General features: G+C 47.3%; 2 non-coding genes across 2 annotated transcripts; both read left to right on the top strand.

Annotated features, from left to right (window-relative positions):
• The first annotated feature begins 6,465 nt into the window (after positions 1–6,465).
• On the top strand, positions 6,466–6,547 carry trnas-aga (transfer RNA serine (anticodon AGA)). The gene has a single exon. It is a non-coding gene; the product is annotated as a tRNA-Ser (tRNA).
• A 155-nt stretch (positions 6,548–6,702) lies between these two features.
• On the top strand, positions 6,703–6,774 carry trnah-gug (transfer RNA histidin (anticodon GUG)). Its single transcript has one exon. It is a non-coding gene; the product is annotated as a tRNA-His (tRNA).
• Positions 6,775–8,841: the final 2,067 nt, after the last annotated feature.

Raw genomic sequence — 8,841 nt, 5'->3', positions numbered from 1 at the left:
GGGTTGTCTTGGGTTAGCTAGTGGCACGCCGTGATCGTATAGTGGTTAATACTCTGCGTTGTGGCTGCAGCAACCCCGGTTCGAATCCGGTTCACGGCAACCCTTTGCCGTTGAGTATACGGGAAGGTTGAAAATTTTTTACCACCTCATCTTTCTCTGCGTGATTTTGTTTCTGAAGTTTGGCGTGTGCAGGGCGCCATCGGACAAGGGGGGCTTGCTTTCTAACATTAGGCGTAGTCGTGGCCGAGAGGTTAAGGCGATGGACTTGAAATCCATTGGGGTTGGACACAAACTGAGCAGAAATTGGGGTTTTTCAGTACTGGCCCTGGGGACTCAGCACAGGTTCGAACCCTGGCCGACTACGGGAGGGCTTTGCAGTATTGGGAAATATATTTTCTTATATTTGGGGGGGGGGGGGGGGGGTGTAGACATAGTCTCAGAAAAATATTTGCAGGAGTCTCATTTTTCATGATATTTTATTCAGATTTGAAATAGAAACTTATGAGACATGTGGCTTTCAACCCATTACTTTTCTAGATTGCTCCAGGACTTATTTCATGTATTTTTATATCAAATAAAAAAATATGTAAGAGTGGTAAAAAAAATTCAAGGCACTTTAGTGTCTATAACTTTTAATATTTTTGAGCATTATCAAATCTGGTTGATAAAAAGTGAAGCCCAAAGGGTCTTCTTTCTAAAGACACCACAATTATGTTTGTAACACACTGAAGTAGGAAACTATTACAATTATAAGTTAGTTAGAGCACTTTCAGCTGTGAGTCCCATAATGGGGGGTGCTGGCTAACAGGTTAAACCTCAGGTGGACACATATCTCACTTGCCATTTATTCATATTGGATGTACACCAAATTTGGGGCACCGTATCTCCGCCTCCCGGGGGTTCAGGGACTTGTGGCTGGTGGTGTCGGATAGAGGTCCCATTGGTCTGACTTTGACCCGATTTTGGTGCAGTTTGGCCCCGTTTTGGCGGAGTTACAGCTTGGCAAAGTGTGTGACATTTTGGTTAATATTCACATGTGGTGAAATTAACCAAAATCCAAAATTTTTTCTATGCATATTTCTACAGTGTTATGGGATAAAACTTACAAAAATGGATTCCTGGGAGCTAAAATTTATCTGTCCACGGAACCATTAGGAAGGGCGTGCTGAATAAATGGCAAATGGGAGGTTTTTTTTTTAAAAAATTTCCATTTACAATTTATTCAGCGGGACCACCGTAGTGCTCCTGTGGACATAATTTTTTTATGCATATTTTACATTATTATTGGATAAAACTTACATGAATGGATTCCTCTGAGTGTCCTGAGTACAGTACAGGTGTTTTCATTAACCATATTGCAAATTTACCTCCTGACCACCATGAAAACAGATCCCGATGCAGTGTTATTTTCTGCTAAAAGGTTGCAAGCTATAACAGTTTTAACACAGTGAGATACGCACCACATGTGATGCACATGTGTGCCAAAATTCAACGCTCATTTTTATGCAAATTCTACACTATTATGTGATAAAACTTACATGAATGGATTCCTCTTAGTGTGCTGAGTACAGTACAGGTGTTTTCTCTAGGCCTCATCCTAAGATTTTTCTTCCGACTTCCACCCCCCTCGAGCTGCCTTCTCTAACCGGGGAGGGTGCACCCTGGCCGGCATGGATGAGTACTTGCGAGGGGGTGGATGGTACTATTTATTGCTAATATCTCCGCGAAGCAGTGGACTTCGGGGCTGAAATTCAGGGGATCCCTAGAGGGTCGAGGGGCCAACCGTATGCAACCACCCACGAGTTCCTGGGTCGTCCGGTTCCTGAGTTTTAATGGTTCAAATTCCACATTTTGGGGGGGCGTAACTCCGACCCCCGGGGTCATAGGGACATGGTGCAGGTGTCGTAGGATAGACGGCCCCATGGTCTGACTTTAATCCGATTTTGGTGCAGTTTGGCCCCGTTTTGGCGGAGTTACAGCCTGACATATATACATATTTCTACAGTATTATGGGACAAAACTTACAAAAATGGGTTCCTTGGAGCTTGCAGCTTTCTATTAAATCAATTTTAATAGAATTGCTATTTATAGCAATTCTATTGAAATTGATTTAATTAAATATAGGCAATATTGTTGATCAAAACGCGTGCAGTGTACTCAGACATCTCAGCAGAGTCAATTAATGTAAGATCTATCCCATAATAATGTAGAATTTCCATAGAAAAAATGTTGGATTTAATTTCATCACATATGGTGCATGTCCACCCTCAATTTATTTGATGGCATATGTGTCCACTTGCAGATTATCAAATAGCAAGTCTATTTAACTTGATTCATTTCAAATGAGTGCAATATTTTTAATGGAAACACCTCTACTGTACACAGCACGCTCAGCAGACTCCATTCATGTAAGTTTTATCAGAATATACTGTAGAATTTGCATAAAAATGAATGTCCACGGGAGCATTATGGAGGTCCCGCTGAATAAATTGTAAATGGAATTTTTTTTTGAAAAAACCTCCCATTTGCCATTTATTCAGCACGTCCTTCCTAATGGTTCCATGGACAGATACATTTTAGCGATTTCGTGGTTGAAGTCTCATCTGCTGTACTCCAAGGAACCCATTTCTGTAAGTTTTGTCCCCTAATACTGTAGAAATATGTATATATGTCAGGCTGTAACTCCGCCAAAACGGGGCCAAACTGCACCAAAATCGGATCAAAGTCAGACCATGGGGCCGTCTATCCTTCGACACCTGCACCATGTCCCTATGACCCCGGGGGTCGGAGTTAAGGCCCCCCAAAATGTGGAATTTGAACCATTAAAACTCAGGAACCGGACGACCCAGGAACTCGTGGGTGGTCGCATACGGTTGGCCCCTCGACCCTCTAGGGATCCCCTGAATTTCAGCCCCGAAGTCCACTGCTTCGCGGAGATATTAGCAAAAAATAGTACCATCCACCCCCTCGCAAGTACTCATCCATGCCGGCCAGGGTGCACCCTCCCCGGCTAGAGAAGGCAGCTCGAGGGGGGTGGAAGAGGAATCCATTCAAAAATGAGCGTTGAATTTTGGCACACATGTGCACCACATGTGGTGCGTATCTCACTGTTCATTAAATAGCAACTGTATTTAACTGTATTTATTTCAAATGTGTGTTATTGTTAATGAAAATACCTGTAATGTACTCAGGACACCAAGGGGAACCCATTCATGTAAGTTTTATCACGTAATAATGAAGACTGGCCATGTGTTAAAACTGCTATAGCTTGCAACCTTTTAGCAGAAAATAACACTGCATCGGGATCTGTTTTCATGGTGGTCAGGAGGTAAATTTGCAATATGGTTAATGAAAACACCTGTACTGTACTCAGGACACTCAGAGGAATCCATTCATGTAAGTTTTATCAGAATATACTGTAGAATTTGCATAAAAATGAATGTCCACGGGAGCATTATGGAGGTCCCGCTGAATAAATTGTAAATGGAATTTTTTTTTGAAAAAACCTCCCATTTGCCATTTATTCAGCACGCTCTTCCTAATGGTTCCGTGGACAGATAAATTTTGGCAATATTGTGGTTGAAGTCTCATCAGCTGTACTCTGCAAGCTCCCAGGAATCCATTATTGTAAGTTTTATCCAATAACACTGTAGAAATATGCATATAAAAATATTTGGATTGTGGTTAATGTCACCACATGTGGTGAATATTAACCAAAATGTAACACACTCTGCCAAGCTGTAACTCCGCCAAAACGGGGCCAAACTGCACCAAACTCGGGTCAGAGTAAGACCTACAGAAGGCCCACCGAACACCAATGGGCCCCCATCCATAAATCCTCAGGGGGCGGAGTTATGGCCCTCCACATTTTTGATAGTCAAATGGAAGGAAGAGACCCAGCAAATTGAAACTGGGTGACTTGATAGCACTCGAAGGGCCCTCTCTGAAGAGATACGGAGAGATACGGACCCCCAAATGCAAAAAGTCCCAAAATTTGACCGGCCATAACTCACTCAAAAAAGGGGGGGGAAAAACACCAAACTCTGGTCAAAATTAGACCATGGGGACCTCTATCCGATGTTACCGGCCCCAAGTCCCTGAACCCCCGGGAGGCGGAGATACGGTGCCCCAAAAACTGGTGTCCATCCAATATGAATAAATGGCAAGTGGGATATGTGTCCACCTGAGGTTTAACAAATAGCAATTCTATTCAATTTGATTTAATTAAATACATGCAATAGTGTTGATCAAAATACCTGCAGTGTACTCAGACATCTCAGCAGAGTCCTTTAATGTAAGATCTATCCCATAATAATGTAGAATTTCCATAGAAAAAATGTTGGATTTTGGTCAATTTCACCACATATGGTGCATGTCCACCCTCAATTTATTTGACGGCATATGTGTCCACTTGCAGATTATCAAAAAGCAAGTCTATTTAACTTGATACATCTCCAATGTAAACGCTTACCGGTTTGGTGGACAAGCGCTCCCTTTTTTGACCCTTTGACCCCTAAATAAGGTCATAGGGTCACCAGACTTCTATGCCTGTTCGAGGGGGCCCCATGAGACACATATCCAAAATTCGGCCCGATCGGACCCCGGCGAGCCGTGTCCACGAAACCGCTAGGCCGAACACATTCAAGTAAATGGCAGGTGGGATTTTTTTAGAAACGTCCTAGGGGCCCGAAATTTGGAACGGTGGCTCCTGAGGGCCCCTAGAACGTGCTGTCAAAAGCGCGAGGACCTAGCGCAATGCACTTTTTTTCCTTGGGTCCTACGACTACGTGTCTCGGGGCCCTGGTTGAGGGGTCCCTGAGATGCCAGAATCTCAAATCTGGGGGTCCTATGACTTATCGTCTCTGAACAGTGGACGTCCCACCTCCCATCAAAACGCGTACCGCTTTTGTGGACGTGGGGTCCCTTCTGTGACCGTTTGACCCCTAAAGAAGGTCGTAGGGCCACCAGACTTCTGTGCCCGGTCGAGGGGATGCCCTCGAGACACATATCCAATATTCGGCCTGATCGGACCCTTGGGAGTCGTGTCCACGTACCTGCTAGGCCGAGAGGTTAAGGCGATGGACTTGAAATCTATTGGGGTATCCCCGCACAGGTTCGAACTCCTGGTGGTCAACATCACCCCCTAGAGGTGTCAATACTTGGTTTACTGCGGATTCCCTACGGAAAAGGGGGGTAAGCCGACTCGTCCCGTTGGCCAGTTTTCTAAAGGAGAAAATGGATCCAAATTGACAGTACAATCCCTTCGAACCATTATGCGGTATATGGCAATTTAAATGAGATGCCAGAATCTCAAATCTGGGGGCCCTACGACCTATCGTCTCCGAACTGTGGACGTCCCACAACCAATCAAAACGCGTACCGATTTGGTGGACGTGGGGTCCCTTCTGGGACCGTTTGACCCCTAAAGAAGGTCGTAGGGCCACCAGACTTCTATGCCCATTCGAGGGGGTCCCCATGAGACACATATCCAATATTCGGCCTGATCGGAACCTTGGGAGTCGTGTCCACGTACCTGCTAGGCCGAGAGGTTAAGGCGATGGACTTGAAATCTATTGGGGTATCCCTGCGCAGGTTCGAACCCTGCCGACTACGGGAGGACTTTGCAGTATTGCTTTAGCTTTCTGTGATGGTAATTGTGCCTTCTATGGTCCTTCGCTCTCTGTGCCATAACTGCTTCTAGCTTTCATCCTCGTGACACCTGCATCTCTTCTGGGCAGCTTGTTGTAAAACTGCTGCTTTATAAAAGGTGAGAAGCCAGTGCTCCACAAAAGCCTGGATAGCTCAGTCGGTAGAGCATCAGAATTTTAATCTGAGGGCCAGGGTTCAAGTCCCTGTTTGGGCGAAGGTCTGTCTGCTTTTGGCGGAGTCAACTTGCTATCACTACGGTCCATCACTTCTTCTCAGTGGGATTGTTGTTTTAGCCGCTTCCAGGGATAGCTTACAATCTCCGCTTGCTAGGTTGCAAGTAGGTCAGGCAGCAGTGTTACACACAACATAGGAGAAGGTGGTCTGCTTAATTCAAGTCCCTGTTTGGGCGAAGGTCAGTCTTCTTTTTGTAGGCCTCAGCTTGCTATTACTACGGTCCATCTCTTCTGCTGACTCTGTACTAGAACAATGTTCCTTCCTGCTCCCGGGGATCAGTGCATCTCCCTTGTTCGGCACACCTGATTCTGATGGTCAGCCCTTTAGGAAAGAGTGCTCACAGAGTGAGTAGAATAAGACAGACTTCCCAATTGTGCAGTGCTCTCGGTCCCCAGGGCCAGTACTGAAAAACCCCATTACATAGGATGAGACATGGCAGCCTGATTTCTCCTCAGTGGGACCGCTGTTTTACCCGCTTGCAGGGCTAGCTTGCAATCTCCGCTTGCTGACTGAGCTGGGTTGGTTGCAAGTAGGTCAGGCAGCAGTGTTGGACACAAACTGTGCAGAAATTGGTCTACTCCCGTAGTCGTGGCCGAGTGGTTAAGGCGATGGACTAGAAATCCATTGGGGTCTCCCCGCGCAGGTTCGAATCCTGCCAACTACGCTGTTTGCTGAAGGCCATGAGGCAAAGCATCCATGCATTTTTCACGGTCCTCGCACTTATTTGCGAAATGTCCAGTCCCTCTTCGATGGACAAACACGCTGCTGGTGCTTCTTGTATCCGGGCTCCAGGGGTTGTCTTGGGTTAGACAGTGGCACGCCGTGATCGTATAGTGGTTAGTACTCTGCGTTGTGGCCGCAGCAACCCCGGTTCGAATCCGGGTCACGGCAACCATCTGCTATTGAGTATACAGGAAGGTTGAACATTTTTTACCACCTCATCTTTCTGCGTGACTTTGTTTCTGAAGCTTGGCCTGTGCAGGGCACCACCAGACAAGGAGGCTTGCTTTCTAACATTAGGCGTAGTCGTGGCCGTACCTTCCAGCGATCGGACGGCTGAACACTTCCTAACACTTCCTCTATAAAGTCCATTTTTTTTTGGAGCGTCCATTCAGGTATAAGTTTGAGGGCTCGTGTACATGGGTTAAGGGGACCTGCACGCTGACCCCAAAAAATTTTTGACGGACGCGGCGTCGATGTCTGCCGGACCGCACCGGCCCACGGGAGACCCCTGACCGGCACGGGAGGATCTGGACCCCCGAGGGGCCCCGCGGAAGCCCACCCAAATTTGAGGCCCCTAAATGCCATTCAGCACTTCTCCACAGGGTGGCGCACGGAGCAGTACACCTCAGGTTTAAAACAGTGGCATTTTCCCGAATGGGGGGTGGACGATTTTTTTGCCCACGAAACCTATATTTGTCCATTTGACCTTTAAAGTTACAGAATGACCACGGAACCGATGCGGACCCCGGTCGGACCCCCAACCCGGGTCCCACGAACCCATTATTTGTCCATTTGACCATTATATTCACACAATGACTGCGGATCATCTGCGGACCCCTTGCGGACCCCCACCCTGGGTCCCACGAACCCAGTATTTGTCCATTTGACCATTATATATATGGACGTCCCACCTCCCATCAAAACGCGTAACACTTTTGTGGACGTGGGGTCCCATCTGTAACCGTTTGACCCCTAAAGAAGGTCGTAGGGCCACCAGACTTCTGTGCCTGGTCGAGGGGATCCCCTCGAGACACATATCCAAAATTAGGCCCGATCGGACCCTTGGGAGTCGTGTCCACGAATCAGCTAGGCCGAATGCAAGGGAATAAATGGCAGATGGGATTTTTTTAGAAACGTCCCAGGGGCCCGAAATTTGGAACGGTGGCTCCTGAGGGGCCCTAGAGCGTGCTGTCAAAAGCGCGAGGACTTAGCGCGATGCACTTTTTTTCCTTGGTTCCTAGGGCTACGTACTTTTGGGCCCTGGGTGAGGGGCCCCTGAGATGCCAGAATCTCAAATCTGGGGGCCCTACGACCTACCGTCTCCGATATGTGGACATCCCACCTTCAATCAAAACGCGTACATTTTTGATAGTCAAATGAAAGGAAGAGACCTAGCGACTTGAAACTCGGTGACGTGATAGCCCTCGAAGGGCCCTTTCTGAAGCCACCTCCCCCAAGTCGATAGACCCCCGGGGGCCAGTGATACGGGCCCGCAAATGCAAAAAGTCCCAAAATTTGACCGGCCATAACTCACCCAAAGAGAAGGGAAAAAACACCAAACTCTGGTCAATATTAGACCTTGGGGACCCCTATCCGACGACACCAACCCCATGTTCCTATGACCCTGGGGGTCCGAGTTACGGCCCCCCAAACTGTGGGATTTGAACCGTTATAACTCAGGAACCGGACCACCCAGGAACTCGAGGGTGGTCACATACGGTAGACCCTTCGACCCTCTAGGGATTCCCTGAATTTCAGCCCCGGGGTCCACCGCATCCCGGAGAAATTAGCCAAAAAAGAGTACCATCCACCCCCCTCGCACCTACTCATCCATGCCGGCCAGGGTGCACCCTCCTCGGCTAGAGAAGGCAGCTCGAGGGGGGTGGAAGTCGGAAAAAATTTTTTATTATGAGGCCTAGAGAAAACACTTGTACTGTGTTCAGGGCACTCAGAGGAATCCATTTTTGTAAGTTTTATCCCATTATACTGTAGAAATATGCATAGAAAAAATGTTGGATTTTGGTTAATTTCACCACTTGTGGTGAATGTTAACCAAAATGTCACAGACTTTGCCAAGCTGTAACTCTGCCAAAACGGGGCCAAACTGCACCAAAATCGGGTCAGAGTAAGACCTCCAGAAGGCCTACCGAACACCGCTGCCCCCCATCCATAACACCCCGGGGGGCGGAGTTATGGCCCCCCACATTTTTGATAGTCAAATGAAAGGAAGAGACC

The sequence above is a fragment of the Carassius carassius genome, chromosome 18 (genome assembly GCF_963082965.1).
Source record: "Carassius carassius chromosome 18, fCarCar2.1, whole genome shotgun sequence".
NCBI classification, from domain to species: domain Eukaryota; kingdom Metazoa; phylum Chordata; class Actinopteri; order Cypriniformes; family Cyprinidae; genus Carassius; species Carassius carassius.
The sequence above is the reverse complement of the archived record's forward strand: the minus strand, read 5'-3'. Positions and strand labels throughout refer to the sequence as shown.